The following is a 23,252-nucleotide window of genomic DNA, read 5'->3' as shown; positions in this document are numbered from 1 at the left end:
TGAGATAAGGCCCAGGAAAATAATTCTTCAGTAGCTTTGATGTTGTCACTTGGAGGTATGTATATTGTTGTTATGCATAGGGTCTTCTGCTTGTTAAGGCAAAACAGGGTCACAAGAATTTGCCATTTTTGGCTGAAAGGAGTTTCAGAGGGTAAAGAGAGAGAGTAAGACTAACAGAATTCTTATAGATTATGGCTACTGTCATGTTTTCATGTTATATAACTTGAGATCACCATACTTTTGCTTAAGTAACCATAATAATAGATATGATCTGTTACCAGTAAAAATGCATACTTAATAAAAGAAATCAGAAATAGTGGACTGTCCACCTTTTTGCCAGACATTCTCTTTTAATGACAAAATATTTAGATTCAACCATGAGTTTCCTGCTTAAAAAGCATATTGGGTCATTCCTTGCCCTTCAACCACTTGTGATAGTACTGTCTGTTAACTAAATTCTGAGGTGTCAGTATATACTGAAAAAGGTAGCTGGAAATAAGCAAAATAGGCTCAGAGTATAACAGAGACTTCAGTTTGTTAAAAGCTTCATCATCATCTACTGATCATCTAACCTCCTTTGTCATATCCATCAACAAGCTATGATGACAAAGTCTTAAACCAATTTTCGTTTTCATTTTAGCTTTCTAGCTTTAAAGGTTGTCTGACCTACACTCTGCTTGTTGGAGTTGGCCACATCTTTATGACTTCCATTTTCTCTTTCCCAGGTTGTATTATTTCCCTCCCTCGTGCGTGCAGTTTGTTACAGCTTTTCAAAGTAGAAGACTTTTATTTTCTTCTTTGGTCCTCTAGTTGAGGGTACATCAGACCTGGTGTTCCTTGGGTGAGGAATGCCAGATCAGAAGTTCAGAGAATGGATCTTTTTTTTTTTTTTTTTTTTTTTTTTTTGCTCCTCAACATTGAGTTGAAGGCACCAGATCACATAGTTTCAGCTGTAACTCCATGTAATCCGTAAGTCAGTGAAGTGAGGTAGTGAGTTTTCCCACTGCAGAGCTTTTTTTTTCCCTCTCTGCTTTCAAATGTACCTGCCAATACTCTGCAACTAGTTTTAAGTTGGATAAGTACTTTGTTTTAAGCAGTCTTTCTATGAGTTCTTCAATACAGAATATAAGATAGCTGACATCTTTTGACATATTGTTTAGCTTTCCCAAGTCACTACAAAAGCATATTGAACCATCTAGCACTAAAATTACTGGATTGTTACATTCACTATGTAATTCTTCTTTCAACCCCAAATCCATCATATTCTAAACTTATTTGTTACTGCTTCCATATGTACTGCAGGCACACTATAAAGATATGAGAACAGGTTTACTCCAGCAGACATTCCCATACTATACTGAATCAGATTTGTTCTCCAGTGCACAGCTGATAAAAGTTCTTTCTGTCTAGTAATTCTAGCAATGCCTGCTTCTTGTATCTTAGATAAAGACTTGCATATGTGAACAGTAGGGATGGATCATTTCATGAGTGCATTCTTCCTGATACTGTGCTGCAACTCACAACTGAAGAGTCTGCTTATTTCTATTCTTTCAACACACTGATGTGAGGGATTTGATCTGGTTTTCTTTTAATAGTCTTCTTAATTTTCGTTTTTTTTAATTTCTCCAAATCTTTTGGGTTTCTAATACCATGACGGGAATGAACCCCATTCCTAAGTCAAAGTACGATTAAAGTTCATGAAATTAGTATTGTTTCAATATTTTATGTCAGCCAAAAGTGCTCTTCGCAGCACCTGCAATGTGCCCAGTAATGACTCCTTCTGCAATTCGTACAGAGCAACATGGATTGGTGACATATCTAAATACAGTTGTAGATTCTTTTTTATAAGACCCGTTGCTCCTACTACTATTGGAACTGTCTGGGTATCTTTCTTCCACATTGCTCTCCTTTTTGCCTACAGATCCTGATATTTTATGACTTTGTATCTCTGTATGCAAGACACTGTAACCTTATAATCTACTTTATGTTTTCTAAGATTTCAAATGGACTTCTTATAATCCCAGACCACTAAAATCTAGCTATTACTCAGGCTGTAGTTTCATCAATTCACAAGTGACTTCTAAGTGCATGACTACGTGCAAATTTCGTAATTAATTTCCTGCAGAATGTTTGTTTTAGTAACTAGTACTAGGTTTTTTCTTTATTCTTAGTATATATAATTGATTATTGTTAGTTCAAAGTAAGGTTAATATGTAAGTTTGACTTGTTTTTTATCATCTCTCACTATCACTTCTATATTCTCCCTTGCTCTTACTATGGTATCATCTTCCCATTTACATTTTATATTATTGTCCTCGTGTGTGTTTTCTTTTTTTTTTTCAAATTGGAAGGTACAGCTTCCTCTTTGACAAACACAGATCTAGGTTCTCCCATATCTATGTCTTCCCCTGGATATGGTAAGTCTAAGCAAATATTGTCTGAAGTTGTACTTTCTTCTGCACTCAGACATACATGTTGCCTAGAGTCTCCCTTTACTTGAGCTTTATGTTTTAACTAAAAAATTTGAGTCTAAGAGTGTGACCAGACTGTTTTCCCCTTTTACTATTCTAGGTACATTCTGCGGTGGTGCAGCGGTAGCGTTGTTGCCTCACAGCAAGAGGTTCTCCTGTTCGATTCTCGGCTGGAGTGCAGGGAGTGCCTTCTGTGTGGAGTCTGCATGTCCTCTCCGTGGTTGAGTGGGCATTCGAAAGACATGCGTAAATGGGCGTGCCTTCATTGAAGGTTGAACGTCGAGCTGGCACCTCGGCGTTCGTGAAAATCTACTGCCAATCATTAGCAGACCGGAGTTCCGCTGTGGCGACACCTAACCGGGAAAAGCTGAAAGACAACAACAACTATACTAGTAAATTATTCTTTAATGGCTAAATTCATCTTTTCAATATAAATCTGGTGTTTAGACTTACCAGTTTTAGGGCACTGTTTCAGTCTGACAAAACATTTAGAATGCTGCTCATGTTATGCCTCCTAACTTCATTTACTTGCATTGCACCCCCTTTCATATGAGATTCCTTCTCTTCCATTCCTCATGTCAGTTGTATTCCCTGCACTGTAACATTTACAGGCTGCAATGTTTTATGATGTAATTCCCTTCCTGCTGCTGGCTTTGTGCCTTCAGGCTATAGGGCATACACCTACCCTTTCTCAATGTCCATCTCTGTTTCTTCATAGAATCACAGGTCCATAGACACTTACTATACTATTGATCCATGAGGATATTTAGAATCCTAGCCATACATTCCCATGAAATGCTTAACCCTTCATTTTAAGTAGAAATAACACAGAGATGAGTAGAACATTTACATGTTGTCCCTATCCATGAGTGACAAGGGTGCTATACAATGGGTGAATTTGCAGTTACCCATCCATTCATCCAGAATACTTTTAAATAGTGTAAGACAAGTACTTTGTTTTTTTGTGGAAAGGAAGAAAATTCCAAAGAAGTGGCATTCCCTTTGATAAATATCTGTCCCTTCAATATGTTCTACTTACATTGCAAAAGAGATTTAGATATTGTGAGTGGGTATTTATGTCCCAGTGGACTTGTGAATGTGTAGTAGGTCTGGCAGGATAGGTTCTTTTGATGCTTTCTCCATGAGGCAGAGAGTGATCCTCAGTAGCCTATATGCCACTGAGAAGAGGGACAAGGCTTTGAGACAGTCTGTGTTTTTTTTTTAATGATTTAGGCCCTTGATTTTCTTAGTAAAAAACCATTGTGAGCATTTGAGTTGTGCTAAATGCTTGGACCGGTATATATCAAAGTGGACATTATACTCAATAATCAGCTTGATGAGAGAAATGATCACATTCCTGGACCTAGACACCGTACTATCAGTAATAAACTGTGCAATGATAAATCACTTTCTCACAAAAGTGGATTGTTCTCTGACGAGGTTCCCAGTTCCTTTACATCTTGATAATTTCTCAGAGTTGTGTTATCAGTGTGATAGCTACAATCAACTTCTTGCTTGCTAATGGATACTATTATATATTTCTTGGCATTTGTACATAATTTTTTACTAGTAATTTTATGCTTAGGTCAGTACTTTTCACTGTGTTATCAGTTTTAATGCTAACACTTCTGACTGTCTTAATACATGGAGTCTTCTGGCATGTTCTGATAATTCATTGAGTTATTCTTATAATTTAGCCATATCCACATGGTAATTATTTTAGCAGTTTCAAGGCTATATTCTTTTTCCTTGTTTTGATGTGATTTTTCTAAGTGTCTGTCAAAAGCATGGTTTAGTCATAGCCCCACACAAATTTTAATTTTCAGGTACCATTGCACATAGCTGATTGGTTTCTTCTTTGTGAAGGCTGTCTTCCTGCTGCAAATCATTTAACTCTTTCATTTTTCCTATAACTTTCACGGGGCTTTAAATTGGGTAAAATCTTTCTTTTTTTATTAATAATAATAATAATACTAATAATAATATCACAAGTTAGTTCAGGTGCTGCTGTTACGGGATGTATTGCTTTGCTGAAGATGGCCTGAAACTGTACTAATGTAATCAGATATTTTTCACTTATGGGCAATACAAGTTGTGTCTAACCTTTGCTTACTATGAATTTTATGCTTACTGACAGATGAGGGATATTCATCTACAGTTACCATACTGACTGAATACAGTAAAGTATTTCCTTGCCTTCCAAAAGTAATATACACTTCACTAATTTAGCCACTGCACTGCATAGTGACAGAATGCACATTTTATAAGGTAAAATCTATTTTATGATATTCTGTGAGCATTTCTTTCTCAGCATGCATTTTAGACATTTGCACATTCTAAGCACTTACACTCTTCCCTTTACTTATACAGATTTTGGCTACATGGATCAGTAAAGGAAACATCTTTAATCCTACCATGACTCTATAATAGTTCTCAGTATATCTCCAACTCTGTCCCAACAAGCTCTTCATACTTCTCCCCTACATTCTCCACACATTGCACCAAACCTATTTAATAATGCCCTCACCCTTCCTTCAAATATAGACTGATTAACTCCATTTCAACTTAAACCAAAATAAAATTAGGTGGAAAAATATTTTCCAAAAAACAAATATCAGTAATTCCCAAATACACTAAAGTCCTCCTAGGAGGAGACATTCACCCTAATCCTGGCCCCACCTGTCAGAATGAACATCAAGACAATTCTCTATCACATTACTTTGACCTTACAACAGATAACCCCAACCCCAGAAATCTTACTTTTGCTGCCATAAATGGTAGAAGTATAAGAAATAAAATTGCTGAGCTACATACATGGATCACCCAACATAAGCCTCATATTCTCGCTATAACTGATACTTGGCTCAAACCCAGCATAAACAACTCCAAAATTAAACCTTCTAGCTAAAATGTCATCTGTAATGATGTGTAAAGAGGAGAGGTGGTGGTATCACTTTAATACTTCCCAAGAACTACCACATTTCCCCTTACAACAAACTAATACCAAAATTCAATTCAGCACAGCTTCTTAAAACTCTCCTGAAATTAAGCGCTTATTAGCGAATATGTATTGCTGTTCTTTACATCCCTCATGTCGGCAATGCAGCTATACTGGAAGATATCCTACATTGGATATCAATAACAATTCCACATGAAATAATACTATTAGGTGATGTGAATGTCAGTTGGTTGGACATAAACTTTAACTCCCATACATCTAGTGTGAATGTATTTGGTTTTGCACAATTAATTAATAGCCCTGCACATTATAGCAAGACATAAAATTCCTATTAGACTGAATCCTAGTATTGGACCCTAGCAAATACAAGTTTTCACAGAATGTCCAGATTTTCACCTCATATTTTTGGCCTGTTACTCGTAAAATTGTGGTTTACTAGCAAATTATTGCCAAATCTTTGAGGACTGAAGTCAAAAAATAATGACAGACATTTGAGATTCAGATTATATACACTGCAGAAAATTCATGCTAATGTAAAACCTGTTATTCTATCAATTTTCTAAGTTTGTAAGAGCAATATTTCAAAATTGTCCCTATTTTTGTGCCTTTGTCTCCCCCCCCTCCCCCATTATTTATGGCTTTATCCAGCTTTCTTACTCTAAGAGGTTGAGAGCTATGTATACCGCCTCAGGTAAAATGTCTGACTGTCTCAGTGATCATCTCCCAGTCTATACAACCAGATATCGCACACATCCACTTAAACAGTATGTTTATAAAACAACATGCAACCTTTCCAAGTTTAATGCAGAAATGTTCATTACTAACCTATCATCTATTAACTGGAACTTCCTAAAAGTCTCCCTCTTAGATGATGCTGTAAATGAAATCAGTGCAACTCTCCTGAATATCCTAAATAGCCTTGTACCAGCAAAAAGGAAGAGACTAAAATCAAATAATGAAATTTTGCAACCCAAAAAGAGTAGAATGCTAATGCAGGATAGAGAAAAAGCATGGAAAGAATTGAAAAATATAAAAAGAAACATGATATCTTGAAAACTTTGGAATGTTTTGCAAGTGTACTAAAAAGCAAATTAATGAAGACAAAAATTATACTGTAATAATTTTCAAAATAATAGTAAACACAACTCTAAAAAATTCTAAATCTTGCATACCATCCATAAAATCAGCCCTAACCCCTCTTCCAATAAGCCATCATTTGAAACAGCAATACAATTCAGCTCTTATTTTATAGACAGTCTAGGTTCATAGGTGTGTACTAGGCTAATGGCCCTGGAGCCTTTACAAGCCTAGCACATAGGATTACCCTGGCATCATGCCATCTGACCTTAGTTCCCAGTGTCTCTGTCAAGTAAATCCACTGGAGTGATCTCTGGGGGAATTTTCTATTTCCCATCTACTCATCAATATTTCTCTTTAAGAGGGCCAGTGAGGTGCTCTGCTTGAAATGTTAGGGGAGGCTATTACATAGCATGGGCAGTCTCTGGGTTATGAAACTGTCCCTCCAGCATGTTTTGTTGATTGTGGTAATGAGGTTGAGGTCTCTGGAGTGTGTGGTGTGGAGGGATTGAGATTTCTTTAGATGTAGCATTTCTAACAGAGCTGGCTCAGACATGCCTTTGTAAGTAAAGCAGAGATCGTCTCTAAGTAGGTGATATGAGACAGAGAATAGCTGGAGGTTTTTGAGTCTGTCCATATAGGACAAATGTTTAAGGCCTAATATCCTCTTTTTGAGGTACTTTTGTGGCCTCTCCAGTTGTTGCAGGTGCTTAGTGAGGTACATGCTAAATGGAACACTGTACTCAATTATTGGCCTCATGAGAGAAGAGTAGAGGGAGACAATGACCTCTTTCTTCCTGGATGCAAAGCCCTTAGTAATGAGATGTGCCACATAGAAGGACTTTCTGACCACAGTGGTGATGTGGTGGTCAAAAGAGAGGTTGCTGTCAACCTGTGTTTTCAGATCTCTTATAATGCCTTCTATGTTTAGTGAACTACCATAAATGTGGTAATTCATGTTTTGTTTCCGAAGGGGATGTAAACACATTTTTTGGCATTGAGCTTAAGGCCATGGTTCTGACAGTAGTCATTGGTCTCAGTGAGGCCTTTCTGTAGGATGTCAACATCACTTGGGGAGTTAATAATATCTCACAACTTGCAATTGTCTGTGAACTTTGTCAGCCAGAGTCCTTTGTGTTGTCCTGGATTTCAGAGAAGTAGATAACAAACAGGAGAGAACCCAGGACCGAACCCTGTGGGACTCCACTTATGACTAGTCAGCAGTCTGACTTGGAGTCAGCTACTTTCACACTGTGGGTTCTACCTGTGAGCCAGTTTGCAACCCACCTAGAGATATAGGGGTTGATGCCTAGCTTAGTGAGTTTTTCTATGATTCCTGAGTGGGGAATGGTATCAAAGGTATAGCCAGCCTTAGGCATAGGCCAACTAGGTGGCCACCTAGGGCTCCGCTCTAGTAGGGGCACTTTTCCAGTATTTATTTGATGTAGGGAGACCAGGATGGGGGCACCAGGTGGTGTGGTGGGGGGTGCTATGGAGCCCTTTTGTCTAGGGCACCAGTTGACCTAAGGCCGCTCCTGAAAGGCCTTGGCCAGATCAAGGTGGGCTCTATGAACCACCTTGCCTTCATCATCTGGTGACTGACTCAAAGAAGTTGATCAAATTGAGCAGGCATAATCTACCCTTCACCAAACCAAACTGTGTGGGATACAGAATATGGAGATTCCCTATATCCTTGTTTATTAGTCCATGATGATGCATTCTGTAGCTTTGCATATCAGACTCGTCAGGCTAATGGGGCGATAGTTCCCAGGGTCTGTAGTCGCTCCTCCTTTGTGGAGAGGGATGACTGTAGCAGTGCACCATTCAGTAGAGACAAAGCCTGAGATGAGGCTGTGATTGAACAGGGCACAGAGGTGGGGTGCCAATTCACTCTGTAGTTCATGTAGAACACAGCCAGGGATTTTGTCAGGTCCCATAGAAGCTGTATTCTTGGCCTTGGATAGTGCTGTTTTAACCTGTGCAGCAGTAATACTGGGTGCCTGGCAATATACTGGTATTGTGACTGGTCCTTTGGGGGGGGTAAAGTTGGCACTGAATCTGTCGGCCAGTATATTGGCAATATCTGTTGGCTTGGTATAGGAGGTACCATTGTGCAGTAGCTCAGAGCAAATCTGGGTATTGCCGTGGAGATTCTTTACATAACTATACAAGGCCTTGTGGTTGTCTTTACTATCTGCTGAAATTCTGTTTTCATAGCTAGCTTTAGAGGATTTGATGAGGGATCTCAACTTTTTGTTGAGGCTGATAAGGGAGTTTTTCCAGTCTTGGGACTTCATCTTATTCCGCATCAGTTTCCTCCTTCTGTTGTAGAGTTTGTTTATGGCAGGGGACCACCAGATTGGCTTCCTTTTTTTGGAGGAGAGCATCTTGTTTCTATTGGGTATGGCAAGATCCATGCATTTGTGTACATGTTCATACAGTGCATTGGTGTATGATTCAGCAGTCATGCAACTATTCTCCATTTGCATGGGTGCCGTGAGGTTATCCACCTCTGTTTTTAGGAGCCCAAAGTTAGCTTTGGAGAAGTTTTTCATGGTGTTTACCTTTGTGGGGGGTGGGAGGGTGGGAGGGATGTGGATTTCTAAGGTGATTAGTTTGTGGTCAGATCTAACCAGGGAGGAGTTGACTATTGGTATAGGGCAATGCTCGCCCATGTTAGTAATGACCAGGTGAAGGATGTTGCTACTTCTAGTGGGGGTAAGAATGAGCTGGTCCAGGGTATTGGAATTAATGAATTCCAGGAAACATTGGGCAAGTGTATTGGTACATGAATACTTTTCCCAGTTAATGGAGAGAAAGTTGAAGTCGCCCAGTATGAGAGTGTTAGTTTGGACCCTAATATTCTCCAGGGTGCTTAGGAATGTAGAGTGTGACTCTTGGGACATTGTTTGGGACCTATAGCAGGCTATGACCAGAATTGCTGTCTTACCCAGTGTTAGCTCCACCTGAAGTATCTCAGATGCATTATGTTGGGCTACCAGCCTAGAGGTGTGCACATCCTTTATGAATATGGAAACACCACCGCCTTTGGAGCTTCAGTCCAAGTTCTGCAGCCAAAAGATGTGGAATGTGCAGGGTCGATTTCTGCTGCCTTGAACCAAGTCTCTGTTATGGCACAAATGTCAATGTTCTCCATTTTAAGGAGTGCTTCAAGTGAGTGCATTTTGAGATTTAGACTTCTAGCACTGAGCAGCATGACCCTCAGATTGCATTTGCTTGTAGCTGTTACGGTGGTAGTTTGGTCTTTGGAACACCACCTAAAAACGGCACTATAGGGGTGGTAAGAGCCTTGGCCAATATCCAGAAGCCCAGGACTGACAGATGCAGGCCATCTCTGGCAAAGCATCGAGGTCTGTCAATCATGTCATCCCAGGCAGACAGATACTGGATCCCCTTAGAATGACACCAGAAACTTAACCAATTGTTGAAATCAATCATTTTCTGCTTGTACTGTGGTATCATTCTGGGGGATGGTAAGATGCTGCTCAGGGCTAGGGTCATACCCACCTGGGCTACATAATCCGAGAGCTCCTCCATGTCTCTTTTCATGTAGTCCAGGGAGGTACGTCTCAGGTTATTCACACCCATATGTACAATGAAAGAGTCATATTTGTATCTGTTGTTGAGGGACGTGAGTGAGTGCATTATGTGGCGGATCCTGGCGCCTGGCAGGCAGCTGACTATTACTTTCTCCTTATTCAAACTAGTGAGTGGGACATCAGTGTGCCTCACTATCGAGTCACCTATGACTAGTGTGTTGGGCATGCTGTTTTGCCTTAGGGGCTTTGGTTGAGTGGCACACTGTTTAGGAGAGTTATGTGTCTCGTGATTAGTGTTGTATTGTGGTGGTCAAGTGTGTTTCTGGCTTGGAGGTCTCTGCTGTTTGGGTAGATTTTTATTGAGAGCCTCTGTGAAGGTGGGTGTGTGGTTTGTGTTTTTATGTGAAGGCAGTGCTGGTGTGTATTCTGGAGGGCTATGTGTTCCATGTGATGTGGTGCAAGTTTTGACCTTCTCCTCTTGACCAGCTATTCCGGTCTTGGCTGGAGAGTGCGTGGCTTCCAGTTTGGTTATATAAGTGCATCTCTCACAAGTCTGAGTGTTGAGAGGTAAGAGGAGAGAGTTGTCAGTGTATATGAGCCAGTTGCTACATTGCTTCAGGATGCCCAATTTCACCAGGTTAATAGGAGAAAGCACAGGGAACTGACCTTCAGACATGCCTGGAGGGGTGGCCATTAATAATAAGTACTGGAGCCATTTCCTTGTAGAATGTTTAGCGCTGGTAGCACTTTTGTGTGCTACAATAATTGCTACAAGAAGTCTGGTAAAGTAATAGACTAATTAGCTAGTAAAACTGCAGGAGCAAAGAGAACTATCAGATCTAAGGGAAAATTTGAAGAGCAGACTTTGGCACTGCTCAGAAGCTTACAAACAGTCCTGGATACAGTAAATCTGTATCTGGACTAGACTAATTACAGGAAAGGCAGGAAACAAGACTAAGGATTCCCAACATTTAATCATAACCCTGACCAGCAAACACATATCATCACATCTACTTTCACCTTCAAACCTGTGCCCACATCCTATATAGAACTACTTTTAAACAAACTCAAACCATGTTCTAGTTCAACACATGACCTTCCAAGTGAATACCTTAAGATAGCAGCCAATAGCATTCCTGCCGTATCTCAATCCATATAAATAGGTCAATCCAGGAATCCCAAGTTCCCCTACTATCTCTGTAAAAAAATGCACATTACCCCTCTGCACAAAGGAGGAAATTCAACAGATAATACTAACTTTAGAACTATAGCAATCGTATTTTCCTTCACCAAAATACTTGAACAATTTCCATCCATCCATCCTTATCCCCTTTTCCCATTTTGCACATGAGGTTAGGGTGTCAGTTCAACAGAGATAATCATCTCAAACCAAGGTTTACACCACTGGGTGGCTAGGACTACTGCCGTAATTCATTCATACCACTCACTTGCACGCACACACTGACCTATGGCCAGTTTAGAGTGTCCAGTCCTCCTACTGCATGTCTTTGGAATGTGGGAGGAAACCACAGAACACAGAGGAAACCTACGTGACCACAGGGAGGACATGTAGACTCTGCACAGAAGGCACCCCAGCTAAGAATCAAATTGGAGTACCTCTTGCTGTGATGTGACAACGCTAACTGCTGCACCACTGCAGCCACCCCTTTGTGGAACTATTTATTCAAAAACAATTGCTAAACTATCTCCTGCAGGAAGACCTCCTGTCCCCCACACAACATGGCTTCCATCCTTCCCACAGTACTAGCACTGCACTTCTAACTTATATAGATACTGTCAAACTAGTCTCTCTTTATCCCTAGACTTGTCTAAAGCCTTTGATACAGTTTGTGACAGCAAGCTTCTACTTCAAATGTTCTCATTAGGTGGCTCTCAGACCACCCTTCTGTGGTTCAAAAGCTACCTATCCAATAGGTGTCAATCAGTAAAATGACCCTCTACCCTCTCTCCATACCTCTCAGTCATCACTGGTGTATCACAAGATGCTGTCTTTGGTCCACTCTTCTTTAACATTCTCATCAGCACCTTCCATACATCCACACAACTGACCTTCCTAATGCAGTACACATATGACTCCACACTCATTTGTCCATCTGACAATATGGCATACCTCCAAAAAATAACTCAAGATGCTTTAATAGCAACTGAATCATGGCTTTCTAACTCACAACTCATGCTCAAACCTTAAAAAACAAGCTACTACTTTTCCCCCAAATCCCTCTCCCATGAAAAAACAAAATTTAAAGTCCCTCTCTTGATAATACAACAGTTGAAGTCACTTCTCATAGCAAATTATTTGGGATGATAGTGGATGATAATCTTATATTTGACCAGCACATAGAATTTGGTGAAATTATTTAAAATGTAGTTGTTTTCATATTATTTTTAAAGACTGTAAAATTATTATTATTAAAATATTTTGTAATACTTTGTAGCTTTTCTCCTCAGACCTGTGCTGAAAGTGAGCTCCAACCCAGTTGGAGTTTCCCGTTAATCAAATGTCAATAAGTGAAATAAATAAACTGTGTTTCAAAGGCAATGTTTACTTGTTAACCACTGGTTTAGATTTAGATATAAACATCTGAGTTTTCAATGGAGTATCATTTGCTACAAGACATTCAACTGCCCTGATGAGTTCATTTGGGCTTATTGGATCACTTTGACATGCCCACTTAATATTTACAGGTGATGATCTTTTAAATCTAGCAACAATAAGCAATTCTATCATTTCAACTTTTCTATTAAAAATTGTCAATAACAATAGATTATCAGTATGTTTAAGTTCAAGCATTTGAACTACTACTGTATTACTACAAGTAAAAGTCCAACTGTAAACTTTAATATAATGAATTTCAAGAGTTATATCGTCCCTTAACAATAGTTCTTTCTTTTTTCAGTTTATCATAGCCCAAGAAATCTGTACCCTCCATTCCACTTTCATATATTCCTTGAAATCATCTTCGGTCAAGTGCGAGGAGAGTTTTGCCCATTCATTTTTGCTCTGTCTGTCTTGCATAGCATAGCATTTAAACAAAATGAAGTATGACACCAACATCTTCCTTGGACAACTTATTTAAGGGTGGTGTTGTTTTGTGAGTCCCTAATACTCTGGCACTACATTTTATTTATTCCTGTGAGCTCACTAAAGCCTAGTCTCCAGCCATCCCTCTCTGAGTCAGAGTTGCAATCAATTTTTCCATAGTTTACTTTAGTTCTGCAAACACTTCAGTAAAAAAAAAAACATAGTTCTGTATTTGGTAACTGTAACATCAATTTAAAAGATTCCAGGTTGCAAAGCTCATTTCAGGGTAACTGTAGTTCATCCGCTAACAGCTAGTTACGTAACACAGGTGACAGACAATTTATCTAGGAAGGAAAAATGCAGTAGGAAACTTCAAGTTTCTTCTTAAATCTCTTAGCTTAATTACTCTGCAATAAAAACAGTCACTTTTACATGCCATGGAAAAACAGTCACATATATCTCTTTATTGTAGACTTTTACTGCACATCCCTCATGTAGGTTATTAGCAAAAGTAGTAAAGTATTTTCTCACAGCATGAGCTAGCAGTACAGCTAGTTTGCATGTAATATCATTGTTTCTGTCTACTGATGACAGCAGATGTGGCCTTTTGAATATGTCAGCACCATGGCAATGAGGGATAAAGCCATGACTATGGCCCAGGTGACCCAAGTTCAAATAGCAGCTCAGGTATCTAAGGCACTGGTAAAGGAGAATGGATGAGCCCATCCTGGGATAGAGGGAGTGCACACAAGTGAACTTTACAGCTGATCACTGGCAGAGGTCAGGGGTGTACATGAGAGCATTGTCTTCAGGGAGAGAGGGCATGGGCTGAGTCACGATGGAAGTAGACTGATTGCACATCTGTCCTGAGACAGTGCATGTGTGTACTGGGGAGGGAACTAACTTAGGGCATAACAAAACATGCTCCTCAGTAGCATATGTGATGCTCCTTAAGGTGCCTGAATCTCTTCAGCTGGCCCTGAACATGGATCAGTGAAAATCCAAGCGAGGCTTGTCAGATCCTTGTAGATTCCAAGAACAAGTCGAGGCTCTTGGGGCAGCTAATAGTCAACTGCAAGGAAGGACAAAAAAAGATGTGGCATTTTGAAGACAATGTACCTAGACATAACTGAAAATCTAGCTTTTATTCGGCTCACAAGTGTACCTATTTGAGGTTTCAAAGCAAACTTTAAAAAAACACATATCCTCACCCATGGAAAAAATATGACATCAACAATTTTCTCCTCTGAGTAAAAAGTCCAAATATGCAACAATGGTCCAACTAAGATGAAAATGTTTCAGGCTCTGAATAAATCTGTTTCCTACCCAAATCATCTTGCTCCAGGACCACAATTATACAGTTTTTCTGCAACCTTCCAGTCTGGGCAGTTAGACACATCCTTTCTTCCTGAGAATCCTTTTCCAGACATAATGACCCACCTACAATTGAGGGACAGCACCAGTATTCAGAAGAATGAAACTAGTGAATTTGCAACAGCTTAGAAATACTCTCCTTTTATAAAGGAATAAATAGCATAACTGGTCTCATAATGACCCATTATCCCAGCATGATGGAATTCCTTTCTGTTTAATACATGCATTTATCTGCCTCGTCTTCAAGAAACGGTATTATTTGTATACTATTTACATAACAAAATAGCATCAGTATTACCTGATTGCTCTTAAAGACACAGCACTATTTGAAGAATATTTATAGCACAGAATGGCATGTGTGATGTTTTAATGCCAAAACAGAAATATAACACTTTTGCAGTCTTTTCATTGCATACAGCATGTAATACTCATGAATACTATAATACCTAAGGTGGTTTCTGAATCTACCTTAAATCAGTCTATTCAACTTTATTTCAGATATAGAAAGATAAAAGACTGCCTGTAACCTCAGTGACCCAGGTTTATTTACTGGTCTAGGAACTAAAGAAGATGACAGCAGTGGGAGAGGAATGATAAGGCCGAGCCTGCTCACTTGTATCAGTTAGATGATAGGGTGCATGTGTCCAGGGCTCATGCTCCACACGCAATCCCAAGTGGTGACCAGAGATGCATGGAGGTATCTGCTTGGGGTGGGGGGTCACTGGGGAAACATCAGTTGAAGAAAGAGCTAGTAATCCTTACACAGCCTCATTTCACATCCACTTTGAGCTGTACAGAAAATAGTAAGACTTAAAGAACAAAATACTCTTCTCATGATGGCTATCTAGATGACTGACATACCACAGACATGTCCACTGCCCATAAGAGAAATCAGTGGGACTACAGCATCAATGGCTACATGGTCGGCAGGAATGGAGAATAGAAAAATGTATAAAGAATCAATCTATTCAGCTAGCAGTTTTCTAACCCAAATGGAAACATGAAGGCAAAATAATTTTTCAAGGCAGGAATGTACACTTGGCTATGAAGTGTTATGTGCAGATGATATAAAGCATTAAGTAAACCAAACATTTGTTTGTTTTCTTTATAAAACCAAAGCTCCATCATCCAGGTATCAAAAAGACCATTCCCATGTGGTTAGTTAATTGCTGTGTTTGCTTTTACAGGAACAACAACAAGGTGTTATAATGTGATAGTAGTGCTCACTTTACCAGGTCAGCAGAAGATACCACAGGCATCTTCAGGAATGAATCTGCTCAGAACATCTAGGACGCTACTATGTGGTCACACATAGTGCATGTCCATTCTAGGGCAGAGCAAGGTTTACTACTGCTTTTCTGCAGGGAATGCTATAGACCAATCAGCCTTAATGGTCTATGAACTGTGTTACTTTGTACTCATCCACTAATGGTATATGAATCCTGTAACAGTGATCTTTATGATACATATAGTCCTGCTCTATAATACACAAACTACTTTTATATGATGCACATAGTACGGTTGTATGATACACATAGTGCTGTTGTATGATATACACACTAATTTTATATGATACACATAATACAGTTATATAATACACATAGTACTTTTATATGATACACATAGTATTGTTGTATGATACACATAGTACTTTTATACAAGACACATACATAATACGGTTGTATGATACACATAGTACTTTTATACAATACACATATTATGGCTGTATGATACACATAGTACTTTTATACAATACACATACTACGGTTGTATGATACACATAATACTGTTGTATAATACATATAGTACTTTTATACAATACACATGATACGGTTGTATGATACACATAGTACTGTTGTATGATACACATAGTACTTTTATAGATACACATAGTATGGTTGTATGATATATATAGTGCTGTTGTATGATGCACATAGTACGTTTATACAATACACATGATACTGTTGTATGATACACATAATACTGTTGTATGGTGTACATAGTACATTTATACAATACACATAGTACAGTTGTATGATACACATAGTTCTTTTATAACATACACATATTACGGTTGTATGATACACATAATGCTGTTGTATGATACACATAGTAATTTTATACAATACATATGATATGGTTGTATGATTGTATGATGCACATAGTACTGTTGTATGATGCGCATAGTACTGCATGATTAATATCTCCTGCTCCTGCTTTCTGTACTATGTGACATATTATGCCTGGCAGTCTTTACAAAATACACATATTAGTTGCCTTAGGTAGCCCACACCTTTTGCATGCAGTTGTTTAGTAATGTTTATAACACTGAAGTTTTTTTATAATCTGCCCATTTTATTTTGGGGGGGGGGCTATCACCTCTACTTCATTGTGACAGCAGTCCCCAATGCCCTTCATCCAATGCCAGATCTATCAGTCCTCCTCTATCCCCAGACTATCACTGAATTCCATCTGTGTCTGACATGAATGCTATCAATGGTCATCTTGGGGAGATGGTACTGTCCTGCATCTAGCAGGGGATGTCCCATAAGGCCTACCCCTAGTTTCCCCTCCCTTCCTTGATTACAATGTTTGTGTTGTGGAGGTAGCTGGGCAAGAGAGCGTGCAACATCTCATCTGCCACCAAGGAATCTCAGCAATGCTTCTGCTCTTTCTCCTTTTAGGCTATGTCCCCCGTACAAACCCTGGCCACTGCCAGGGACATCAATGACAATGCCGGGTGACACACCCCCATCCCTTCCTGCCTCTCCATCAGATACTTGAGCTACTAATCAAACTTGGGTTGCCTGGGTCATTGTTAGTACTTTATCCATCTACACCACCTGAGCAGCTATCTTTTCTCATAATCTGTTGTTAGTGGTCTTCTGTTGATTCAGGCTTGCAGTTCATATCTATCTACTTACATAGTTTTCACCCCTTTTCACATAATTACATTTAGGATTTTTTTATATCAGCATGTTTTATGTGTATCCATTTCAGAGTACATTTCTTTATCCTATGGTTGCTTCAGCCTAAGTCAAGATTATTTGTTGGTGCAGCTTTTCAGTCTACTTTGCTTTGATCAGCAAAAATAAATAAATAAAAACTGAGAGATAAGCTGGAGTTGTCCTCCTTTATAGCCAGGCTGCCCTCTACTAGCTATAGCCTAAAGGTGTAACAGCATCCACTAGGGATATCAGACTGCTGAGGTGATCTGACCAAAGGCTGGTATCCACCTGTGACTTATTTCCGATGTAAGTGTACAAACTGAGCAGCAATAATCCTATTAATGATACCTCTCTTAAGATGACTTATAACAAAACTAAATGTTATGCTGTGGAGTTGGTATGGGAACATCTACCATAAAGCATGACAAGTAAAGCTCTGAATAGTTCTGTAAATTTTGAAGTACTCCCTCCTTCATAGAACACCACTGTCATTCTTTACTTTCACTTACCTTATTATTTCAGCATGTGCACATTGCTGTCTCTAGACTGAATGCCTTATAATGTGTGGGGCCTAGTTTAGTCAGTGTTTGGTTCTTTAGCTTATTGTCACTAATTCCTCCAAACGCCACAGACAGGTTAAGAGTAAGGGTAGTAGAAGAGGTATAGATGCTATTGTCATAAATGTCCTCAAACACTACACTTAGCATAAGTGTGATACGGGAGAAGAAAAGAAATCACACCTTTGTGAATACATGAACAGGTATAGAAGGTACAGTGTGAATACAGTAGTGTGGCAAAAAGTACTTTCCACATGCAATACAGAGAGGACTACACAATACTACTGAGAAAGAGAAAACCAAAAATCACTCATCCATATGAGTTCTGATGGATTCACTCTACCACAGCGACTCTAGCTACTTCCTTGGACTGTATCAGCAGTATTCTGGTCTCTGGTGAGAAAAGATACTTCCATATGCCAGTTACCTCAGCTTGGTTTCTACTGAATGATCAGATTACCTGATTTTGATTGGTTAACTTCTATGGGGCTGTTAACTTTATTTTGATCGTTCAGTTTTTGTGGGAACAGAGCCTTACAGACATTAAATGACTATCGGTTTGCTCAGTTCAGCAGTATTCAGTGCTGAACTGTATTGTGCTTTAAAGCACAATCCAGAGAAGAGGCTAGAAGATTTCAGAGAAGGAGGAGAAGATCACAATACATTTTTCCATCTGAGTTCTGATTAATTTAATGTGCTACAAGGACTTCAGGTGTTTCCTAGGACGAGGTCTGCAGTTTAGCACCTTCCAGTAAGACTAGAGAATTCCATGTGCCAGCTGCCTCAGCTTGTATTCCTTCATAGGATCAGAGTGCCTAATCTTGATTTGCTGTTTTTTTTTGTGATGGGGTGTGGGTTTTATTTTCATTGGCTAGTTTCTCTGGTGGTGGAGCCTTATAAGCTTTAAATGACCAGAGGTCGGCTTAGTTTACCATTTTGCTGCAGCACCACTGAGTATTATAAATTCAATCCAGGCAAACAGTACAAGAATATTGTTCACAACATGTAAGGCAACCTTTATATATTTGTAGTCAATGGAGCACTGCTATGAAATTGAAAAAGCACAGGCTTGCTAACCATCATTCTGACATCATACAAGTGCTTATAAACAGAGGTTTGTTAAGCATCTTTCTTACATTATACAGGTGCTTATCAGCCTTTTGCTAAGCAAATCTAAGTGTTGTAAATATCTTGTTTGGTGTCAGAGCATAGACAGCATTGTCTCTGAAAGCAATTAAACCATGCTATCACACAGACACTTGCCAGAAGTCAAACATATTGCTCTCTCTCTCTCTCTCTCTCTCTCTCTCTCTCACTCTTTCTTTTCTTTTGTTTTAGCTTCCAGTCATTCATATCCGCTTATTATGTCCTCTTGACATGGATATCAAGATTTATCTGTGAAGCAGCTTTCCAAGATGGCTGCACACTGACCAACAGCTTAAATTCGACTCACCTAGTATGAAAAAAGAAACTGAAAGACAAGTGCCAGGAACTCTGTCACTTTTAGTAAATTTAATTACTGGCTAGTAAGGGCACTGCCTGAATGCCCATGAAGAAAAAAACAAGAGAGCCTCAAAGAAAACCAACTAGAAAAAGTGAAGAGAAAATACTGAGAGAGAAGAATCATGTAGCTGCTCAGCAAAAAGCAGTTTGAGCTCCAGCTTTGATGCAAGACTAGTAATGTAGTGGAAAAAATAAGTCAAATGTGATCAAAGTTGATTAAAAGAAATGAAACACTGATGGAGTATATCAACTCTTATAGCAAAAGGCTGTAAAAAATGGAAGAAGCTTTAAACAGATATTCAGATGGCTGATAAAACTGCAAAAATCAGAGGTCAATGTTAAGGAAAGGCTGGCTGAGTATGGCACTGCTCAAGAAGAGATGCTTCAAAAATAATAGAATTAGAGGACAGTGAAGGTAGGGAAAATCTGTGATTTTCTGTTGTACAAGAGAAACTAGAAGGAACAGACGGAATTAATTTTATGAAGACACAGATAAGCAACTGGAATTGTATTCTAGAGCAGGAACTGTTAATTGAAAGGGCACATTGTGTGTATGTTCCAAATGTGGCCATGAGAAAGCAGCAAAGACCTGTATTTATAAAGATGCAAACCTACCAGCAGAAAGAAAAGGATGTATGTGATAAATTAGAAAAGTTATTAGAAAAGGAAATGAGAGTGCACTATAAAATTATGGGCTTGCAGCGATACATTGATCTTAATATCTCACCCAGGGGATTATGTTTTATTAAGAACCCGAATACTCCATTTGATGAGAACTGCACTCTGGATAAACAGTATATAGAGAGCACTGGATAGCTGCTTCAGATAAATGTGTAATGGAGTGGCTGCAAATTCTCCTTGAGAGAGATCAAATGAAGCAGAAAAAATTGAAACAGGAATTATCCATTTTATCGAGTGAAATTTCCAACTCTCTGGGTGTGATTAATACTAAAAACTTGATGGAAAAAAATCAGTGACAGATTGAGTGCTTTGGAAGCAGATTTAATAGAGTACAAAAAACAAATTACAATTATTGGTGACTATGAGAATGGGAGTGTCTTCATAGCTTCATCCAATCAGAGGTGAAGGAATTATCAACATAAGCATGAAGGCTTTAAAAGATCTCATTCCATTTCCTTTGCTTCCTCTGAAGGAGGAAGTCAGAATGATTTGAGAGTAAGCAATGAGGCAGATTTTCCAGTGCTACCTCCACCACAACAGGCTAAAGAACACCAGCAATGATTTTGTCATAATGAGGGACAACAACAGGGACAAAAACAGAGCAGGAATAATCCAAATGGGGCAAACAGAAAATATTTTGGACAGTTCAATAGTAAGAAAACAAAATGGTACTGATGTTTTGTTTGACAATTATGTTAATATGGTTGTAAATTTGTCCAGTTGCAATTTAACAGTGGAACAGTTTGTTGTGTTAAATCTGGGGTTAAAGTTTATTCCAACAGTTATCCCCAGAAGCCATGTTTGGCAACAAGAAATTTTTAAATTAGTACGCAAGTTATATCTGAGAGTGTTTTTTAATAATAATTCAAACAAATGCACTGAATATTTAGAGTGTAACTCTTTGGATAAAAGTTTTATTTGGGTTATGAAGAGGAGAGAGAGTTGTTTGATTTGAGTGAAGTTAATGCGCATTGTAAGTTGGGCACATCTAGTATCCTTGTTACAAACAAGTTTATTCCACCATTTCAGAATGAAAATATTGCACATTTTAATTCCATGGTTAAATCTGAAGGAGAAAATATCTGTAACAATGTAAAGTGTAACAAAAAAGACATAGAGTATAATTTAACATATACAGAATGGAAGGCTTTACAAGATTTAAGTAATAGGAAAGATCTAGTAATTAAACCAGCCGACAAAGGTAATAAAATTGTGATAATGAATGTATTACAGTATCACAAAACGTGTTTAGATCACTTAAGGGTTCAGGAAGTGTATGAAATATGTGAGGGTACACAATATGAAGAAGCTAAAGTGAAGTTTGAAGAACTAATGAAAAAAAGTGTATGTTTAGGGTATCTATCTAAGGAAGATATAGAGAAAAAATGTACAAATAAAAGCAGTGAGTTAGCTATGTTTTTTTGTTTCCCTAAGATCCATAAGAGTATTGAAGATCCACCTGGCAGGCCAATCATATCAACCTCTAAATAATTTCTACATAATATAGGTATCCTATGACATCAGTTATTGCTTACTTATGTACAAAAGATTCCCTCATACATACAAGACAGCTTTGATTTCCTGAACAAAATTTCCACAGTTGTTTAGAATGAAGAGATATACTGGCTGGTTTTAGATGTCAAAAGTTTATACACTTCAATAAAGCATAAAGATGGCATTTCCTCTTTACTTTTTATGCTAGGTGATAGTCCCTTTTCTAATTTTGTAATAGAATTAGTAGATTTTTGTCTATAGAATATGTTTTTTTTCTTATAACAACCAAATATATACAGACAAAAACAAGGGATGGTCATGTGGGCACCATTTGCCTCCATGTATGCCAACCTTTGTATGGCTTTTTTGAAGATAAGTTTTTGTATAAACAAAAATTCATGAAACAATATGTAAAATTATATTACAGATATATAGATGATTTAATTTTCATTTGTGAAGGGGGTAGAAATCAGGTTGCTCAATTTATTGTTGAATTAGAACATAATTCTTTTGTCTTTCTTATGACGGGTTACAGGAAGGTAATGAGGTAGTCTTTTTGGACCTTATGTTGGAAGGTAGAAGAGATAGTTCTGTGCTTACAAAGGTTCAGAGAAAATTTGTGGATTGCAGCCAGTTTTTACATGCTTCAAGCTGCCATCATCCACATTTGGTTACATCCCTTCCTTATGGGGAATTTTTACATCTATCTAGACTATGTAATAATGAGAATGTCTTGGATGATGAGATTTAAAATTCGGTTAACATGTTTTTGAGAAAGGGTTATGACCCTGAGGTTGTAAAACAGGCACAAGGGAAAGATATTGATAAGGGCAAAGTAAGTAGAGCTAATACAAAAGAAGAAAGAAAAAGGAAAATACAATATCAGAAATTTGAAGTTTTGTATAGAGAAAAGATGTATTTTGTGTCTATGTATAATATCAAAAGTAATGAAATTACTAATATAGGGTGGCCACGGTGGTGCAGCGGTTAGCGTTGTCACCTCACAGCAAGAAGTTCTTCGGTTCGATCCTCGGCTGGGGTGCCTTCTGTGCGGAGTCTGCATGCCCTCCATGTGGTCGCGTGGGTTTCCTCCGGGTGCACCAGTTTCCTCCCACATCCCAAAGACATGCTGCAGGTGAATTGGACACTCTAAATTGGCCCTAGTCATGAGTGCGTGCGTGTGTGTGTGCCTTCTGTGGAAGTTTGGGTGCCGGGATGGCAACTCGATGCCGTAAAACTCCACTGCCAATCATGAGCGGACAAAATGATCCACTGTGGCGACCCCTAACTGGGAAAAGCCGAAAGAAGAAGAAGAATTAAATTACTAATATGGTTAAATACTATTGGGAGGTTTTAAAGAAAGATAAAGTGTTATCAAATATGTTACCAAAATATCTTACATTATCATACACTAAAGGTAGAAGTTTACGAGAGATGTTAGTACATGGAAACTTTGTTTTTCGATGTATGAACATTCAGAGTTTGCCAGAGACTAGTTACTAGTCCATGTGGGAAGTGCTCAGTTTGTGCACAAATATTAATTTCCCTTGAGTATATCAATAATGTTAAGTATATATGTAAGGGA

The sequence above is a fragment of the Protopterus annectens genome, chromosome 13.part0 (assembly GCF_019279795.1).
Source record: "Protopterus annectens isolate FY-2018-M chromosome 13.part0, PAN1.0, whole genome shotgun sequence".
NCBI lineage: Eukaryota > Metazoa > Chordata > Ceratodontiformes > Protopteridae > Protopterus > Protopterus annectens.
This window is presented reverse-complemented; position numbering follows the sequence as displayed.